Source organism: Canis aureus, chromosome 9 (genome assembly GCF_053574225.1).
Source record: "Canis aureus isolate CA01 chromosome 9, VMU_Caureus_v.1.0, whole genome shotgun sequence".
Classification (NCBI taxonomy): domain Eukaryota; kingdom Metazoa; phylum Chordata; class Mammalia; order Carnivora; family Canidae; genus Canis; species Canis aureus.
In genome coordinates this window covers 22,172,285-22,194,522 of record NC_135619.1, presented here as the reverse complement: position 1 = coordinate 22,194,522, position 22,238 = coordinate 22,172,285, and the positions used below count along the sequence as shown (strand labels likewise).

Genomic DNA, 22,238 nt, shown 5'->3' with positions numbered 1-22,238 from the left:
ACTCCAAAGGATGGGTGAATCTCAAAAAAAAAAAAAAAAAAGTGTTCTGCTAAAGAAGGTCATCAGTTGATGCCCTTATATTACAAGACACACACACACACACATATATGACAAGACAAACTGGAAATGGGTATGAGGACTTTTTTTGTGATGATAGAAACATTCTATATCATGATTGGGGTATTACTTGCATGGGGGTTATATATTTGTCAAAAATCTGTAGCTTTGGCTACTTTACACACTAATTATATCTAAATTTAGTGGCTTAAAGCACAAACCACTTATTATTTTTCATGATTCTGCTGGCAGAGCTGGCTATATAATTCACAGGGTTTAGTGCTAACGGGAAATGTGGATTCCCTTCTTCAAAAACCTGAAGGGGGGAAAAAACCTGAGGGGATAGGAAAAGTGTTAAAGTATTAAATATAGGGATCCCTGGGTGGCGCAGCGGTTTGGCGCCTGCCTTTGGCCCGGGGCGCGATCCTGGAGACCCGGGATCGAATCCCACGTCGGGCTCCCGGTGCATGGAGCCTGCTTCTCCCTCTGCCTGTGTCTCTGCCTCTCTCTCTCTCTCTAATGACTATCATAAAATAAATAAAATTAAAAAAAAAAGTATTAAATATAAAACTTTTTTTTTTCTTTCCTCCTAGATGTTTACTCTCATAACCTATCATGGTGGCTTTTAATTAAAAAAATAATAATAACGTCATTCCTCTTTGGTAGTGGCTATACTCCCTGGTATGAACCTCACAGGTGCTGGGAGACACATCTAATTATATGGCCAGTGGCTGTGGCTCACTGGCTGCAAGATTCCTTCTCCTGTCAACTACCAGAGAAATGCAAGATAGGAAACCTATCTCTTCATACTATGGGCTTGCTGCCCCCACCCCTGGCAGATAAAAGAATTGCAACCTAGATCAAAGCTGAGCCAAAGTCTCGCTCACCTAGAAATTGCATGGCATTGCACCCTTAGAAAAGCCAAAAGCATTTCCCTCTCAGATGCTAATAAAGACATGTCCCAGGCGCTGCTGCTCACTCTCTGCCTACACCCTGCCTTGAACTTCTAAGTGGCCCCAGCAGGCGGCCACGTACTTCCTCCAGGACCTATGAGTAATAAACTCCTCTCTATTTAATATTCCCTTGTGGTCTTTGTTGATCCAAGGTTCACCATATGACACCCTGGGGCTCTACTTAACAAATGTTAATCTAACAAAAGTCACAACTCTCACAATTGTGGTTTGAGGATTCCCAAAAGCAGCAAGCAAGCAAGTCCCAGGTGAAAGCACTTTCAAACTCTATTCTTATCTCATGTTGCAATATCCCAAGGCCAGCCCAGAGTCCGTGTGGAAGCATGTTTGCAAAAGGCTTGGTTACAGGGAGAGGGATAATTGGTAGTCATTTTTCCAATATACCAAGCTCATAAAACTGTACACTTCAGATCTGTGTTTTTCCCATGTGTAAGCTATACAACAATAAAATCAATTAATTAAAAAGTGAAAAATGATCTAGTAGAACACAAAATTCAACAGCTTCTAGGGGATGAGAGGATTATTGCTTTAGTTCGTTGGTTAATTTGGTTTTAAATTGACTCTTTTTTTCTATTCTATGAGTTTTTATTTTTTCTTTTGTTGTTTTCTTGTAAGCACAGTCGCAAACTTATGTATAAATATATATACATATATATTTGTTTAGCCAGCTTTTCCCATGAATTTGATTATTTGTTGTGAAATGGCAAACAGTTTAAGATTCATTTTTACAATAATGTTTATTTTATGTCAAGAGTATATATCTATGAAAATAAAATATGCATTTCCAGTATGGAATGCTCAAATATGTAATGTCAGTATCATTTGATTCTTAATTTAATGTGTTTAACCTATTTTAAATTTTAATGAATTTTCTGAATGACTACATTGCATTTGCCCCAGCATGCAAGGCTCATAAAAGATATACATGTCCTACCTTCTCTTCTGTGATATTTCTTTTAAATTATTGTTCAGTTAAGCAAAGGGAATAAGTAGGATTTTTATTATTTTAAGTTCCCAAATATTCTATTTAGTTCCAAACCATTTCAATTAGTATCATTTCCTTTGATAGAAAAAGCATCTTTTCATAGATTCAACTGACTTGTCTTCAAGGCCATACTTTCTTCCATTATGTTAGAGTTCTTTGTAAAACATAGTAACAAAGGCTTTTTTAAAGGTCATAAAATTATATCAAGAGGCACCCACTGTCAATTTTGTATTGCTGTTCCTAAAAGAAATTTGATCGCACTTACTACAATCCTCCTTTTACGAATTCCTGCTGACCAAAAATGAATTACATACCTAATTTTTAGGGAATAATGGCAGACACCCAAGTGCTCCATGGCCCTGAGATCTTGACATTTACAGTTTGAAAGCTACTCGAATTTACCCACTGCACATTATATTTTCTTAAATTTTCTTCTAATTGTATTTTTTCTTTTTCATTTTTAAGCTTGCAAGTTGTAACTTATTAGCTTTCTATTTATTGTGCCTCAACTTCAATATGCCCTGTGCATTTTTATACACATTTTGATCTTCTCTTTATCACTGTATCCTAAATCCTACCAAATAACTAGCTGAAGGATATTAAAGTATTTTCTCTCCTAAAATAAGCCAACTTTTCAAATCATGAATTTAGAATGTAGTTCTCTATTCTTTCTTTCTCTCTAGAAATCTATTATATTTCATCTATCTATATTTGCCTGCAGTTCATCAATTTCAGAAGGCATGCTGTCTACATTTTAATGCCTCTGAAATTGAGTTGTGGTTTAAAAGGTGATGCCATCTTACAACTACTGCTGCTTGAACAGCTGTCATGACATAGCTGTCTTTGCCTTTGTGTGTGCAAAACTTGAAAATATTGTCATAATTTTCTCTCTTTGATTGCATTTAGGTTTAGATTTAATTGTCATATAATCTACTAAATAGACCACTGTAGATTCCACATTGCAACAGATATTCATTGGTATATATACATATATGCACAAGATCCAATCATGGAGGTATAATTGTTAATACTGAAGCAAGAAATTATCACTGGAGAAGTGATGAAAATTCCCTATTCTCTTACAAACTGGCAGTCAAGTGCTTTATATCATCTAAGAAAGGAAAATATCTATAAGTAGATAGAGTTTTGCTATATTTTATTTACTGAGCTACAATAACAACAAAAAAAATTATTTCTCCCATCAGAATGAAACTGATCAGGGTAATTATAAATTATATTTTAAAATAATAATAAATTTTAGAACATATTTATATCCCAGGGGAAGAACTTAATAGAGGAAAAGAAATTGGTTATATAAAAGAAAAAAAAAGAGAATAATTGCAAGAAAGGAATTCTTGAGGTAAGAGATGATAAACTATGTATAGAAGTCAAAGCCCTGACCTTAATATGTAATTCTAGAGAGTTTTTCCAAAGTTATTAGAAAGTACAAATAACATTCATTTATTTAACTATCTATCAAACATTTCTTATATGCAAGACCTGGGCTATGCATGGGAACTTGTGCTGGGAAATGGAAAGAACAGATAATCCTGCCAATGAAGGAGCAAACTATTAGAAAAACTGTCAACCTTGAAAAATATAATTAAATACTATCATGGATTAAATTGTATCCTCCCAAAATATATTGACCCCTGTACCTGTGAATGTGACATTATTTGGAAATAGAATCATTGCATGTATAATTAAGACAAAATCATACTGAATTAGATGGGCCCTAATCCAAAATGACTGGGGCCCTTAGAAGAGAAGAGACACAAGAGAGAATGGCCATGTAACAGCTGAGGCAGATTTTGGAGTGAAGCATCTACAAGCCAAGGAACACCACGGATTTGCCAGCAAATATCAGAAGCTACAAGAGACAATGACAGATTCTCCTCCTTCCTCTCAAAGTTTCAGAGAAATCTTCATCCTGCAGACACATTGACTTTAGGCTCCAGAACTATAAGATAATAAATTTCTGTTGTTTTAAGTCACTCAGTAATTGACAGTATAGAAAACAAATACATACTTTTTTAAAAGTGATATGGAGAAAAAGTATACAAGTGTACAAGGGAGAGTGCAAGAGAAATCTATGAGATCTGTGGATCACAAAAGTCTTGTTCGAGCAATAGTGGGCAGAAAGAATATTTCAGGCAAACAGAAGTGTGTATACAAGTGTGTAATGTATAAAGAAATCATTATATGTGAGGAAGTACAGGAAAGTACAGGAGGTACAGGAATGTGGTTAGGTATAGTTATGTATGAATGGTGCTATGGTCTGAATGTCACCTCTATTTGGCAATTTGTCACCTCCAAAATTCATATGTTGAAATCCTAATTGCCAATGTGATGGTATCAGGAGGTGGGACTTTAGGATGGTGATTAGATCATGAGGGTGGAGTCTACAAGAATGGGATTAGTACTCTTAAAAAAGAGATCCAAGAGAGGGCCCCTGGGTGGCTTAGATGATTAAAGGGCTGGCTCTTGCTTTTGGTTCATATCATGTTCTCAGGGTCCTGGGATCAAACCCTGAGGCTCAAGTTGTACTCCTCAGCAGGGAGTCAGCTTGAGGATTATTCTCTCTGTCTTCCTCTGCTCCTGTGCTCTCATGCACTGTGCTCTCTCTCTCAAATAAATAAATAGTGTTTAAAAAATAAAAATAAATAAGGGATCCCAGAGAGTCCTGTTACCACTTCCACCAAGTGAGGATTTTGCAGGAAGACAGCAGGCTGCACATAAAAAGGGTTGTCACCAGAACCAAACCATACTAGCAATCTGACCTTAGACTTCTAGCCTCCAGAACTAAGAGAAATAAATTCCTATTGTTTATAAGCCATCCAGTCTATGGTATTCTGTTACAGCAGCTTCAATGGACCAAGACAAATGGCATCATGATATGCAACAAAGGGTGTCCACATTATTCCCAATACATTGATTGTGCAACAGCAAGCTAATGGAGGATTTTGAGGAGCTCATTTTCTCTTGTCTTAACTATCTCTAGCATAGTGCAATTTCATAATGACTGTTGTCCTCCAAAGAGGTGTTAAAATATAAAAGAAATAGATGATATGGCCAGAATTTGGGGAAATAGTTATGATATGTTTAGAAAGGTATTCTGTGGATTCAGGGAAGCTGTCACAAACTATAAGAATAACAGACTGCATGGATTTAGTTAAAATTTTCCAATAACCATTTGTGTAGTCTATAGTACCCAAGGGAAGGGGAATGAAGGTAAGAATTCTGATGTCATAGCATAAAGCTAATTAGTTGTTTCTGTTTAGTTTATTTTCTGCAAAACAATAAAAAATTTAAAAAATATACTTTGAAAAACTGAAACAATGGATGGAAATCTAGGAGACAAATTATTATAAGAATGATTATGGGGACGCCTGGGTGGCTCAGTGGTTTGGCGCCTGCCTTAAGCCCAGGGCGTGATCCTAGAGATCTAGGATCGAGTCCTGTTGGGGTCCCTGCATGGAGCCTGCTTCTGTCTCTCTCTCTGCCTGTGTCTCTGCCTCTCTGTATCCCTCATTAATAAAAAATAAAATCTTTAAAAAAAAAGAATGATTATGAAAGTTCTGATTTTTAAATTAATAAAACAGGGAAGCCCGGGTGGCTTAGTGGTTTAGCACCACCTTCAGCCCAGGGTGTAATCCTGGAGACCCGGAATCGAGTCCGGTGTCAGGCTCCCTGCATGGAAGCCTGCCTCTCCCTCTGCCTGTGTCTCTGCCTCTCTCTCTCTCTCTCTCTCTCTGTGTCTCTCATGAATAAATAAATAAAATATTTTTAAAAATAAATAAATAAATTAATTAATTAATAAAACAATTTACTATTAGAGACTAGGCTTAATAGAATTCATGAAAAATGCTAATGATAAAAATTGAGCATCACAAATGACCAATATACATATACATATCTAATGTATTCACTTAAAAGCTAATAACCACAAATTGAAATATGAAGGAATTATATTTTTTGGAATTATTTTTTGACAAATATGCTAATACATTAATTAATTCATCTTAATAATTTAACACCATGTTAGCATGGCTAGGGTTTAAAAAAAAGAAACGCACTTTTTTTGTGGCAGAGAATGCACAGGTATTTATGGGTCATAGTGAAAAACTGAATGACCTCTTAAAGTGGAAGTATTCTCCACCTTGAACAACTGCTAGATCAAAAGGAACTCCATCCATACCTGTGAGGAGGGCTGTGGGTCAGCCAGTAAACCTGAATTTTGAGCTCAATGAAGTAAAAAAGATGTAAATTTGGGTTGTTCTCCCTGGGGAGGGGGTGGAAAGGATGAAGATGTGTACTCTGCAGGTCAAATGGTGCCCGGAGATGGACCAGGGCAAAACTATTAGCTTGTCCCCTTCCACAGTATGCAGTTGTAGATTGGAAGCAACTTGAAAGAGAATGTCCCAGCCCCTTGTAGCCATGTTAGGTTAATGGAAAAGGAATATGAGTGCCTGCCTTAGTCTTCCAGGCTAAGGCTTTTTTTTTTTTTTTTTTTTTAACTTTTTTTTATTCATGAGAGACACAGAGAGGCAGAGACAAAAGCAGGCTCTATGCAGGGAGCCCGTGTGAGACTCAATCCCCAGACTCCAGGATCACACCCTGGGGTGAATGCAGGCACTAAACCACTGAGCCACCCTGGCGCCCTTAGGCTAAAACTTTTAAAGCAGTCATTGTTTCTCCTAGCTCCTAGCTTCCTTGATACGGATACCAAAAAGGAAGAAATTCAGTCCTTAATGACTGATAGGATGACAGTGGCCCCACAGAAACAAATACTCATATAAAAAATATTTAATTTTTTGCTCCAGAAAGATTTCAGGTTATATTTGTATAAGTCTTTAGTTTTTCCCACCTGATACATTGATATAGTGCCATTTGTAAATCAGTAAAACTGTCTGGTGGGTAATCTGATAGTGAGTTTCATGATCCTTACAAAGGTATATCTATTTTTAATAGATTTTTTAAAATATTTTATTTATTTATTCATGAGAGACATAGAGGCAGATACATAGGCAGAGGGAGAAGCAGGCTCCTTGTGGGGAGCCCGATGCAGGACTCAATCCCAGAACCCCAGGATCATTGTTCACAACGTAGCTATTTACTGAAGAATAAGTTACAAACAATATAATTACCCTAAATTTGGGAATAATATCAAAATTACAATGCATCCATATAAAAGAATCTTCTGCAGACAAGGAAACCATGCTTTGGAGTACTGAAGAATAACTTTTCAGTTATCAAAATATAATAAATAAAAACAAGATATATAGCATTATGTATTATATTTTTCATTTTTGCAAGAAAGGAAAAGGGGAGGTCCATGAAAATGTCAAGCATTAGTGTCAAGGTGGTGAGATTATGCATACATGCACTTTATATATTATGGTGAACATATTTTCTGTAAGTAGTGTGATCCAAAGAGTTTCATTAATTTTTTTTATTATTTTAGTGGATTCAAATTTAGGGTCACTTTAAAGTACATATTCACTTCCATAAGCCCAATCAGAATCATAACTTAAAATTAGAACTGTTTGATAGAAATGTTTCTAGTAATAATGTAAATATTCAGGTGACCTGAATTGTGTATAAACAATTATATATACTAGATACTTATTATCATCAATATATTCATGCTGACACTGCTAATATATAAGATAGAACAATGAACAGCATTTCCTTAACACATAGTTAGAAATTATACTTTTTTAAATAAAAAACCAAAATCTTGGGGCACCTGAGTAATTCAGTCAATTAAGTGGCCGACTCTTGATCTCAGCTCAGATCTTGATCTCAGGATTATGAGTTCAAGCCCCATGTTGGGCTCCATGCTGGGCATAGAGTTTACTTAAAAAAAAAAAAAAAAAAAAAAAAAAAAAAAAAAAAAACAGAAACAAAAACTTGAGCAACCACAGAGGGAAAATATGTTTTCTAAAATGCATCCTTTCAAAGGCCTTCTAAACTAATTCATAAAATACCAAAGAAAACATTTAAGCCAGAGGGGAAAAAAAATGCACAATGCATGTGGTTTGACCAAGATAAGACTTTCTGTCCCTGTGTGAAATATCTTACAATGCAAACTGGCTCTTCCTTTGGGCAAGTCATTATCTCTGTGCTATTTGATTTCCAAAAGTATGTATTTTCCTCTTTGATTAGATTTTTAAAGAAAATTCTCAACAGTCAGTAGACTTGCTTACAGTTAGCACAGCACTTATTGGATAGTAGCTATTTAATATTTATTATGTCAATAAATATATTAATTAATGCCATTACAAAAAAATGCAGCTAAATCTCCAAAATTAGTGACAGATATATTTTCCTACCTTGTAACTAAAGCAATAATAATATTAAAATATGCATAATTTTAAAAAAATTTAATACATTTTAGCTTCCATTGATATGGTTATAACTTCTATAGTGCAAGAGAGATGTAATCAAAGACATCTGATTGTAGAAAGTTGTACAGATGGTAGACAATTTGACCACAGGCTAAAGGGCCAGAGGGTAGAAGGAAGAATTAGCATTTAGAAATAGAGCAGCATCTTAGTGATTGATGGTCATGTACATCAATGAAAAGCTTTCATCAATGATGAAAGTTCACAGCCATGCCAACAAGTAGTGAATATAAATACTTTAAAAGCAGGGACTATGTCCTATGTCACTCTGTACTTCCAGTTCCTGTGTCAGCAATCTTTACAGAATAAATGTGATACAATTTTTTATTAAAACTAATAAATGACATTGAACAATTATATAACTCAAACAAATGAACTATACAATATATATCTTCCAATCATAGACAATCACCTGTAATCTTACCAAAATTTCAAGTAATTTTAGTTAAGTAATGCTTAAATTCAATTTTTATGTAGACATCTAATAAATTGAATCCCTCTATACTTCTCATATTTTTCTTTTCTCTCTTGCTTGAGAGGTATTGATTTAGAGAAGCTTCAATGACAGCATAGTAAAAGAATATTCAATTTAAATGACTAAAGCCAGATTTTAATTATATTTCTTTTTGCTTATTTAAAAAAGAAGATATTCATGAATAAGTGTGCATATTTTTAATAAAAGCAAATTATATATATCTCTCAATATTATAATCATGATTTTATTTTATTTTATTTTTTTATCATGATTTTATAAGATAGATTGATTTTATATCAAAATATCTATAAATGAATGTAAGCACACATTGATTACATGAAGGAAAAACAACAGAATTTGTGAATGGGGGCTTGATCACAGTAACTCTCGTATGAAATATTAGTTATGTAAGTTACATATTAGTCATATAAGTATAAAAAATATTTGCTATTGAACAAAAACTCTCAGATATTTCTTTAACCAGATTAAATAGTCCTTGGAGGTAGGAAATGTCATACAACTCTGAATCATTTACGGTATTGATGACTGGCTAATACAAGTAATAAGTAACACTAGGTGCCTGTTATTTTTTTATTGGTGCAAACTTGATCTTTACTAAAGATCAAAAGATTAAAGATGTGTGGAACTCAACTGTAAATGTGATATAGAACTCCTTTTCTTAACCTAGCCAAAGTTAATCAGTCATGGTAGAGGTTTTATGTAGATAATGGATATATGATATATTCTTAAATATAAATATTTGTTCACATTAAAAAATAACAATCATGTATGATTTATGTACCCGGTACCTTCAAAAGTTGGTTAAATAATAATGCAACTAAAACCAGCTAAAAGAGGAAAGGATATCAAAAGGCTTTTTTTCTATTCCCTAAATTGGGATTCTAGTTCTATTACTTTCTGCTTGTATCAATTATTCTTTTCTTTCCATGTCAGCCTTATCCTCAAACTGGCTTCCTTCAAGAAGCAAGTGATTTTAACAGATCCAGGCTGCCAGTTATATATCACATCATGAAAAAGGAAACCTCTGTTTCAATGTTCCAAGCAAGTTATCTGAAATTCAATTACATTAAACCAAACCTGAATCACTTGCTATGTGTAGGCCAAAGTCCCACTGACACCATTATTCTATGCCTGGGATATATGAACACATCATTGGTGGCAGGAGGCATAGAACTGTCACCAATGGTTTTAATCAAAAAGCTAAGGGAACAGTCATGCCTATTCAAACCACGTCCTTACACAACAGGTGAAAGGTGGAAAGAATGTTACAGAGAAACCTCAAGATCCATTATAGCATTCAGAAGTAGCTGGTAAGATAATGGGAATATTATGCTATTTGTGTGTTTACATATATAATTATTTAATGAGGAACACTGCAAGGCTAATAGATTTTAAAATCAATATTGGTGAGGTCATTGTGTCTTGTGTGTATGAATCCATATTATTGCCATGATGTAGCCCCAACTGACTAAAACCTGAAGATAATAAGATTATAAAGTTGGGGGAGGGATTTTATTTGAAGGAGGGATAGCCAAGATACTAGAATGTATCACTCTTTCCTCACTCTTCCTACTGTTAATATTGGGTCTTATTGTTAAGTAAGCATTTCAAATATTATCATGTTTAAGAGTGGGATTTTACCACTAGTAGAGTAAAATTTTCTGGCTCTGATTTGCTCAATGAAAATTATGTAAAATTTATGAGGAAAATAACATTTTCAACATAAATATTATCATTTAATTCTCAGTTTATAGGCATTTACCTTTATTTTCATATCCAAGATTTCCTTTCATTGGGAAGCTGTGGAATACAAGATTTATGCCCTATAATCCTGGTCTCATTGTTTTTTTTCACAGAAAATCACAAAATAAAGTTTATCCCTAAAGAAGAATGGTTTTTAGTAAATGTTACACAAAAAAAGCATAGTTCATAGAATTTAATTGAAATTGATACCAATAATGATAAACAGTTGTGTGATTAGCAGTTGTGTGAGAAGAGCATAGGTAATAAGTTATCTGAATAGGCTGTTTATTTGTTTATCTCAATGGCAAAACCAGGAAAGATATTACAAAAAAAAAAAGAAAGAAAGAAAGAAAGAAAGAAAGAAAGAAAGAAAGAAAGAAAGAAAGAAAGAAAGAAAGAAAACTACATACCAGTAACCCTCATGAGCTTAAATGCAAAAATCCCCAACAAAACATTAGCAAGGTGAATCCAATAGTGAATTAAAAAGTTATAGACCACAACCAAGTGGTTCTTGCAGATATGGAAAGCTGGTTTAACATTTGAAGACCAACTAATGTCATCTATCACATCAACAGGCTAAAAAAGAAAAGTCACATGATCATATCAATAGATGCAGAAACAGCAGTTAAGAAAATCCACAACCCATATATGAAAACATAAAGTAGGAATACAAAGGAACTTCCCAAATGTGATAAAAAAAAATATACCACCAAAAAGCCTACAGTTAACATACTTAATGGTGAGAAACTCAAACCTTTCAAAGATCAACAAGTCTAGGATATCCCTTTTCATCACTCCTTTTCAACACTGAATGAGAAGTCCTAACACAATAAGACATATTTAAAAGAGGATTTAAAGCTTGTGTAGATTTTTTTTAGGACTTTTACTTATTCATGAGAGACACAGAGAGAGAGGCAGAGACATAGGCAGAGGGAGAAGCAGGTTCCCTACAGGAAGCCTCATGTAGAACTCCATCCGAGGACCCCAGGATCATGACCTGAGCCAAAGGCAGACACTCAACCACTGAGCCCCTAATTAATATAGATTTAATTTGCTCTTCTCTTTCTAGTTTCATAGAAAGAAACTATTCAAACCATTTTTTTGTTTTCTCTTGAAATTTCTTCTTTGACCCATAGTTTATTTAAAAGTCTGTTACTCCATCTCCACGTGGTTTGGGATTTTCTAATTATGTTACTAATTTCTAGTCTAATCTCATTATAAAATGAAAGAAAGACATTGTATTATTTCTATTCTTTTAAATGTTTTAAGTTGTGGGGGCACCTGCGTGATTCTGGTGGTTAAGTGTCCAACTCTTGATTTTAGCTCAGGTCATGACCTCAGGATCATGAGACTGAGCCCCATGTGGGTCTCTGTGCTGGTCATGGAGCCTGCTTAAGATTCTCTCTCTCCCTCTGCCCCTCCCCCTACTCTCTCGCCCTCTTTAAAAAAAGAAAACAAGGTAAATTTTTTAAGTTGTGTTTTATGGTCCAGAATGTAGCCCTACCCTGATAAATGTTCTATGTAGCTTAAAAAGAATGATGTCAAATAATCCAGTTTATTAATTGTTGACTTCACCTATGCCCTTACTGCTTTTCCTTGCTGGATATGTCCATTTCTCATAAAGGAGTTTTGAAATCTTCAACTATGATAGTGTATTCATCTATTCCTCTTTGCAATTCTATTAATTTTGGGCTCACACAATTTGGCCTTCTGTTAGTGACCAGTGATTTTCAACTAGAGAGCTAAGGTAATTGAATGGAGGAAAACAGTCATTTTGACTAATGTTCTGGGACAAATGGATATTTATATGCAGAAGCATGAAGCTAGATCCTTACCTCCCACCAAATACAAAAATTAACTCAAAATGAGTCATAAACCTGCCATCACTGTGCCCACCTAAAAAAAAAATGAGTCACAAACCCAAATATAAGATAAAAGTATGAAACTCTTAGAAGAAAATACATGAGTAAATCTTCATGGTTTTGGGTTAGACTAAGACTTCTTAAATATTACAGAAAAACCATAGGTGAAGAGCAGATATAAATTGGACTTTATTTTAAAAATGTGTTTCAAAAGACATTAATGAAATGAAAACCATCCTATAAAATGGGGAAAATATTTGTAATTACATAGCTGATTAAAGTATGTAGGACCTAGAATATAGAAAGAACTACAACTCTACAATAAAATACCAACAAGCAAATTTTAAAATGGGCAAAAAATCTGAAGAGACGTTTTTCTAAGGAATATACACAACAATTTATACAAGTAGAAAATGCTCAAAAAAAAAAAACAAGTAGAAAATGTTCAAAAATAGATAATGGTCATGGTTGCATATCTTTATCAATACACTAAAAAACACTGATTTGTACTTGAAAGGTTGAATATTATGGTATTTAATTTCACATGAATAAAAAATCCTGGTGGTCTTATCATTGGAAGATTATACAAATGTTATCTTTAGTTGGTCCAAGATAATTCCTTAGCATTCTTTTCTTATTTTATTGTAGCAGGAGCTCTTAAATCATCTGATAGGAAATAGTTTATTACTAACATTTAAGACTGAATAGATGTAAAAATCAACTAAAATAAGAGAAATAATTACAAGCAAATTGATTTTGAGTCCCTTTAAAAGTAAATGAGTACACATATCTATTGGTAAGCCTAGGCCATAATAACATGTCTTATTGAGCAGTTGAGTTTAATCTTAGGAAGTCAGGTGGATTTTTTCTTTAAGTTTAGATGCATATTGTTTCACCTGACCAGTGCTATTTATACTGATGACACATGAAACACTATTAACTCTCTTGTCTCACAAAAATAATTCAGATCAGTGAATGAACCCTGGTTAATAAATGTAAGCTAGGCCTCTAGAATAAAATTAGTCCATTTTCTTTCTTTCTTTCTTTTTTCTTTCTTTCTTTCTTTCTTTCTTTCTTTCTTTCTTTCTTTCTTTCTTTCTTTTCTTTCTTTCTTCTTTCTTTCTTCTTTCTTTCTTTCTTCTTTCTTTCTTTCTTTCTTTCTTTCTTTCTTTCTTTCTTTCTCCCTTTCTCTCTTTCTTTCTTTCCTTATTTTTCTTTCTTTCTACTTAGGCCAGGATATTAATAAGTTCTGGTTCAAATTTTCTTGTTTTTTGTATTCTTGCTGTTGGAAAAGCAGCCCAAATTGTGCATATGAAAAAAGTTTATTATCTCTCTAGGTAGTAATCCTGAGTACTCTGTGCTTATGTTAATTTGGAGATTTCCAGATGTAATTCCTAGGGAAACATAGTCCCCTGGTGAGATAGGGAGTTTTAATAAATGGAACTCTCTAATAACTGTAGCATAAACACAAGGCACGTTGCATGCCATAGTAGTCAACTGAAAGTCTGCTTTCCACTTAAGAATTAATACCCTGGTGAAGAATATACCATACAATTTTTCACAACAGGGATAAACCAATTATCCATCCTCAAGATTAGTAGATTCTCTTAGTAGAAATGAATAATTCCTGATAAGCAGGCTGGAGGATCTCTGAAAAGAACAGACTGGCTACTGTGGTGAGAAAGCTCTTATAACAGTTGTTCCCCCTGGTGAGCTCAGCTATGCCCACAGGGTGGAATGCTTATAAAGAAGCATTCTGGTGATTTGTGGTGAGGATCCAATTATTACAAGATTGAAAGTTGGAGTTGATGGGAGAATAATTTCAGTATACACACACACACACACACACACACACAAACCTGTTGTAGAGATTTTCCCTTCCATATTATTTAATGAAACATAAATTAGATGTTTATCAGGAGCACAAATGAAAGTAAATAGATTCAACAATCATAAAGACAGGATTCAGAAAAATGTATAGATAAGTGGCTTCTTCACATGACAGGAAAGACTGAGGGGAGTTAAGGGTGTGATAGACATGTCAGCGTATAACACAACCTTGGAAAACCTTTTTAGGCAATTGTTAAGCTTCATTTAAATAAAATATAAATATTTATAACAAAGTAAACAGAAAAAAAGGAATAGCACAGATCTCAGAACAAGACTATTTTTCTGTTATTGTGGATGGAAGCTGCTTATTTTGTGCCAATATTGTCCTGACTTGAAAGTGTTGATTTATCTGCCCTTAGCCCAAGATCATCTACTTCTAGACAATTTTTAAGACTCCTCAATTTGAGGTCTCAGAGCCTTACTAACTTGTAATAAATGGAATCTAAGGTTGGATGTTATATTTCCAGATTTATAGGCTATCTATTTATCAATTCATATGAAGAGTGTCAATGGTCAAAGACATACCAAAAGAAACAACCCTGTTGTAATTAGGGCCAAAAGCAACTCATCAGATCAAAGAAATACAGGATTTATAAAATGTTGGCTAATTTGAATCTAAGAATACCGTTTTTCTTCCTACTTTTCTACTTTACTTGAACTTAAGGGTGATACAGAAAATGCATTTTTTTAATTAAAATTCAATGCCTGAGAAACGTTTCTTAATGATATTGCCAGAAAATATGCAAGCTTTTTTTCATCAGACAGCTAGATTGGCATTTCCTAACAGAGTTAAAAGAGAATTCAAAAATACCTGAATCCAAATAAAGGAACTGTTTGTAAGTTGCCTTGATAATAGTCATGATCTATTTTTCCCTAGATTTGTTGAGACATACTTGACATATTGTGTAAGTTTAAGGAGTACAATGTGTTGATTTGACACACATATATCGCAAAATGCAAAAGCTTTACTGCTCTAAGGTTAGTTAACACTTCCATCACATCACAAAGTCTTGGAAGGATTTTGCAAAGCCAACAACACTCTGAAGGAAGGTTTCCAGATGAAATACAGGATTCTCAGTTAACTTTGAATCTCAGACAAACAACTCTTTTAGTATAAGTATTTCTCAAATATTACATGGGCATACTTTAACTTAAAACATTCATTGTTAAAAAAATAAAATAAAATAAAATAAAATAAAACATTCATTGTTTAGCTGAAATTCAGTTATCTGAGTATCTTTTCTTTTTCTTCCTAAATTTCTCAATTCTCTGAAAGATTAGCTGTTGGATTAAATGCCCCAACTTAACTTTTCCCACTCTCTGTGTTCTTCAGCCAGAGTTTTCCACAGCATTTAAACTACCAGAAGCTGTAGTAAGACCAGCCTCATTACTGTAGTTCACCCAATTAGTCTCTCAGGTAGAAAGCAAGAAAGAAACTGTGGTATAGCAGATTATAAGGAGCAAACAATACACCCAGCACACTTTAACTTGAGCTTTCTCACAGAACACATTGAAACCTATTTAGATCTTAAAGTATCAGTAATACTGCACACCATTTCTACAGAGCTATTGAATGAAGTATTTGTGATTTCCTTCATGCAGAAAGATCAGATCATTTACAATTACACAAGTAACAAGCAGTTTGAGTGCTAAGTCTTGCCACACTGTGAAAGACCATTTCTACTACTGTGCATTACAATCCCAGTTCCCAGCTGTAGGGGCTAATATCTGGGTCCAAACACCACTAACTGATTTGATAACAGCCTAAACTTTCAATTCTGACTTCAAAGTACCTTTTCATTCTGTCAACTGGCACAAACTCAAGTGTGTGTGTGTGTGTGTGTGTGTGTGTGTATCTCACATCTTTTTGCATTGTTTCTTGTTTGCAGCATAGAGTTTTGCATCAACTTATTGTCCTACTTAGCATTTTAACTTTAGGTCTGTCCAGCACCATTGTAGGTCCATGGAATATCATAGAATCTGGTACATAATAGAAATACACCTTATATTTACCCAAAAGTTGGTGAAATAAAATTAAGAAGACTCAAAAACACTGAATCAATGGATTAATTTTATAGCCTCATGATATATATATATATTTAAATGTTTTATCAAATACAATGACTTACTGACCATGACTAACCAAATCTTTAAATAATTGAATATTTATATTTAAAATTATTCTATCACTATATTGCACTAAAATTACACCTAATTAATAACTAAGATGGTGAATAATTATCACAATTATTTTTCTAGCTGTCATTTGCAATGAAATGAAATTGCTGTTCAGGTATCAAGCTTTATATTAATACTTCTTTTATTTATTTTTCATTCTTGACATATCTGCTGCAAATGTTTTCTTTGACTATTTGGGTTTTTTTTTCTTTTATGTCTGTTTGTTTATAAAATATATACAAGAATACAATGGTTCACCTTTCTATGCATCTTGGCAAAAGCAGTCATGTAACCATCATCATAATCAAGATAATTTCACAATCAAAAGGAATTCCCTCCTGTTACTATCCTGTAATCAATCCCACCCTTACACTAACTCCTGACAAAATTTATCCTTTTTGCAATTCCTATAGTTGCCTCACCCTAAAAATTTATTTATTTATTTATTTATTTATTTATTTTTTTAAAAGATTTTATTCATTTATTCATGAGAGACAGAGTGGGGGAGGGGGCGCGGGGGAGAGGCGGGGACACAGGCAGAGGGAGAAGCAGGCTCTGTGCAAGGAGCCTGATGTGGGACTTGATCCCTGGTCTCCAGGATCACACCCTGGGCAGAAGGCAGGCATCAAACCGCTGAGCCACCCAGGGATCCCTAAAAACTTTTTTAAACTTTAAACTGTATTTAGACTTAAAAGTATAAAAATAAGAGAGATGCTCCCCATGAGGAGTCTGCTTCTCCCTCTGCCTATGTTTCTACCTCTCTGTATGTCTCTCATGATTGAATAAATAAAATCTTAAAAAAGAAGAAAGTTGCTATATATTCCTTATTCATCTTCCCTCAAAGTTAACATCCTACATAATTTTGTGAAATTTTCAGAACCAAAATCAAAATTAAAGACTTTAATCAAAATTAAAGACTATATTGGAATTTCACCAGTTTTTCTACCACTTTTTTCCCCATGCTCCAGGATGTCATTCAAAATCCCACACTGTATTTGTTCACTTTTGTTTTCTTTAGTCTTCTGCAATCGGTAATTGTTCTTGATTAGATCTTTGTTTCATCATCTTAATACTTCCAAAGTGCAATAGCTAGTTATTTTGCTGAATGTTCCTCAAATTAGATTTGTTTGGAGTTCTCATAGTATCGGACTAAAATATTTTTCCAGGGGGCCACAAAAACTATGTGTCCTTCTTAATGCATCATGTTATATTTTATCACCAGGTAATTACTGGTGATGTTGGTTTCAATCAATTAGTTAATAAGGTTTTTGCCAAGATTATCCTCTCTAAAGTTAGTGTCTTTTCTCTATAGTTACTAAATATCTTGGGACAGACACAAATCCTTATTTGACTTTGAAACGGGTTTATATTGGCTGACAAAGTCTAGTTCGAGTTTTTTATGTGTAATTTATAGTTTGCTAGGTGAAAACTGCCTCTAGATATATGCATAAACGGGACCTACATTTCTCTGGATTAAATTTCTTATCAGTTTGTCAATTCTTTTATATGGCTTCACTATTTTTAGAAATTTTATAATTCAATTTTATAATATGAATATATTGAATATATGAATATGAAATAATCCAAATCTTAAAACTCTATGAGGTTTTTTTGAAGAGTTAAAAAGCCAATCTCAATTCAAATTTATATAGTTTAAACTAACATTAATTTCAAGATAAACTCTTTGATTTGTAAGAATTAATTACTTTACCTGTGTTACCTGTAGATTTAAAGATTGACCAAGAAATTTGTTTTTAATAAGAATAAAGCAAATGTTATACAAGTGAATCTGTTTCAGTCTTTATGGAGAGTTAAAAATAGAGGTAGCATAAAATGGATAGAGTTGTTAAAAAAAGAAATAGATGTTTTCCATGAAAATTTTCTGATCCAGCTTCACCTTAAATCTGTTATACTTTAAATTTCCATAATATTTAATATGAATATATCAAACAACAAGCTACATTTCTATTCATCATTCTCTGTCTTACATGATTTTGAACTCTTTTAATGATCTTGCTAGTTCAAAGTGAATTTATTCTCATTTTCTCTGAGGTTACTACTTTAAGAATTATTTTCTCTTGGGGCACCTGGGTGGTTCAATCAGTGAAGTATCTGCCTTCAGCTCAGGTCATGATCCCAGGATACTGGGATCAAGCCCCAATGAGGCTCCCTGCTCAGTTGAGAGCTTACTTCTCCTTCTACCCCTCCCAATCTCTCTCTCTCTCTCTCAAAGAAACAAATAAAATATATAAAAAATAATTCTCTCTTATTTTTAAATAGTTTACTTTCCACCTGCCTCTACCCACTCTGACACTTGAATGAGGCTAGAGGTCACACTACTTGCTGTGATAAAACCAATTACATACAACTCTACACATATATAATGTGCAGGTAATTATAGGTAATTTCCACAGGTAATTATCTATCACATTCTCCTTTTCCTCAATTGTCCATTTAGCAAAATACCAGATTCTTCTAAAAATAATAAAACACTTTTTTGGTCTATTTATTTTACCTGGTTGAATTCTGCTTCATAGAGACAAAAATCACAGCATAATCTTGGACTTCCAACCTCCATAATAGTGAAAAGTAATTTTTGTTGTTTATATGCTACCCAATATATGGTTATAGTCATAGTAGTCCAAATTGACTAAAGCATTCCAGTAAAGATCTACATATGGCAAATAAGCATTATGAAAAAATGCCCCATATCATATGTCATTAAGGAAATGCAAATTAAAACAAATTTGGGACACCACTACACACATAGAATGACATAAGCTAAAGCACTGACAACACCAAATGTTGACAAGAATGTGGAGCAACCAAAATTCTTGTATTGCTGGTGGGAATGCAAAATGGTACACTTTGGAGGACAGTTTGACGGCTTCTTATAATACTGAACATACTCTTCCCATATAATCTAGGAATTTCCCACCTTCATTTTTCAAAGGAGTTGAAACTTCTACCCATACAAAAGTCTGAATATGGATATTTACACTAGCTTTACTCATTATTGTCAAAGTCTGGAAGAAACCAAGATTTTACTTAGTACATAAATGGGTGAGCTAAGGTACATCCAGACAATGAAATATTATTCAGTCCTGAAAAAAATGAAAAGATATAAAAGAAATGTAAATGCATATTGCTAAGTGATAGAAGCCAGTCTGAAAAGGCTATATACTGTATAATTCCAACTATGTGACATTTTGCAAAAGGCAAAAACTATGGAGGCATTAAAAAGGTCAATGGTTTGCAGGAGTTCAAGGAGATGAAGTGTGAATAAATAGAACACAAAATAATTTTAAGGCATTGGAAATACTCTATATGACACTATAAAGGTGGATAAATATCTTTATACAAGCCCATAGAATGTAAAACATCAAGAAAAAGCCCTAATGTAAGCTATAGACTTTGGGTGATTATGATGCATCTATGTAGATTGACCAATTGTAACAAATCTAGTACTCTTGTAGGGGATGTAGATAATGGGGGAGTCTCTGCATGTATATCTATCTAAATCTATGCAGGGACTATATAGGAAATCTTTGTCTCTTCCTTTCAATTTGGCTGTGAATCCAAAACTCTGAAAAAAACTTTTTAAATTTTTTTAAATTAAATTATTTTGAAGTATAGCTGACATAAAATATTATACTATAACGATGCAGCAATTAGACACACTATGATATGCTCACCATGAAAAAGGTAAATACCATCTGTCACCATATAAAATCATTATAATATTATTGACTATATTGCTCATGATATATTTTTCATCCTTTATTTATTTTATAACTGGAAGTTTGTATCTCCTTATCTTCTTCACCTATTTCACCCACTCCCTGTCTCCCCCTCTCTGGCAACCACCTGTTTGTTTTCTGTATTTGCATATAAATTTCTGATTGTATTTATTTTGTTTTTTAAATTTCACATATAATTGAAGTCATATAGTATTTGTTTTTCCTATCTGAGTTATTTCATTTAGCATTATATCCTCTACATTCATCCATGCTGTCAGGAATGGCAAGATTTCATTTTTTGTGGCTGATAATATTCCATTTTATATATACTATATATATATTTATAAGTATATAAATATAGCATATAGAAAAATATACAATATATTTACATATATATATTAGCCATTCAAAAATAAGCTCTTTAAATAAGTTAAAATAAAATGGAAACTAAATAAAGCGATATGTGTAAAACATTTACTTAATGTTCCTCATGTTTAAATGGATCACTGTGATTTCTTATCTCTTCCAGTTTTGCTGTTTGCTGCTATCAAGATATTAGTAGTTATCATGATTTTCTCCATCAACTCTATTTAGAAATCAGTTTGAAGTCCCATATGCATAACTTTTAGTTATAAGATAAATAAGATCTGATGCTCTAATGTACAGCATGGTAACTATCGTAGTACCATATTGTATACCTGAAATTTACTAAGACAATAGATCTTAAACACTCTCACCATGACCAACAAAAAAAAAGTTATCTATGTGAGAGGATTGATGTGCTAAATCATTTCATAGTGTACACCTATATAAAATCATCTCATAGTTTACTTTAAATATATTATAGTTTTATGTCAGTTATACCTCAATAAAGCTGGGGGGAAAGGAAATAGAAATAAAAGGATGCACAATTATTTTCTAGAAGATTAGAATTTTTGGGGTTATGGACTATTCACAGATAAAAACTATAAATGAAAAAACTAAAAAAGTATACCATCAACATAGTAGTAAAGGAGTCAAAATTTTTAATTTTGAAAATGGAAAATTTCAGAATCTAAAAATGCATTGGTCTTATGTCAAAGATATAAATTCATGGTTGGAACATAAAAGAGAAAAAAGCAGTTTAGTCTAACAGTCAGGAAAGAGATATTTTAAGTATAATAGCCCCAAGTGAGACTATTTAATGAATGGGCAGGGATATTTGGGGTAGCAGCAGAAGCAGAGAAAAGAGGCTGCTGGCACTGAAAGTGGTGTCATGGAACATTTTCTTCCAAAAAGAGGGAAGAAGGGACGCCTGGGTGACTCAGTGGTTGAGCATCTGCCTTTGGCTCAGGTCGTGATCCTGGGGTCCTGGGATCAGTTCCCACATCAGGCAAGGAGCCTGTTTCTCCCTCTACCTATATCTCTGCTTCATTCTGTGTGTCTCTCATGAATAAATACATAAAATAAAATACAAAAGAGGGAAGAAGATATGGAATTATTTGTATGTTAGATACAGCTGGGCAGTGAAAATGAGGGTACAGTAGGCAGATTAGAGAGGAATCAGATTTTTATGAGGAGACTGAACACAGACGAGGTGCATTGGTTGACAGAGACTGGGTCATGGAGGAATCTGTACATCTTGATATTGGATTTCAATGTTACTTTTAAGGCAGTTGAAAGACATATTAAAAGTTTGGTAACATACAGTAAATTTATATAAACTGCTTCTCAAAAGATCACACTAGTTACAGTTCAGAGAATAACTGGCAGGTGAGTAGGTTGGAGAATTTTCATCAGGAAAAAATATTCAATGTAAATATATATGAATCAAATATATTATAGATAAACTCATTTTAATAGGATTATATATATTCAAACAAAAGCAACAAGTACAAAAGATGTCCAACATTTGTATGTGCAATCTACC

General features: G+C 33.4%; 1 long non-coding RNA gene across 3 annotated transcripts in view; it reads left to right on the top strand.

The window, feature by feature from the left end:
- LOC144320064 (uncharacterized) overlaps positions 1-22,238 on the top strand; it is a 77,338-nt gene that overhangs the window by 9,162 nt on the left and 45,938 nt on the right. The window lies entirely within an intron of this gene.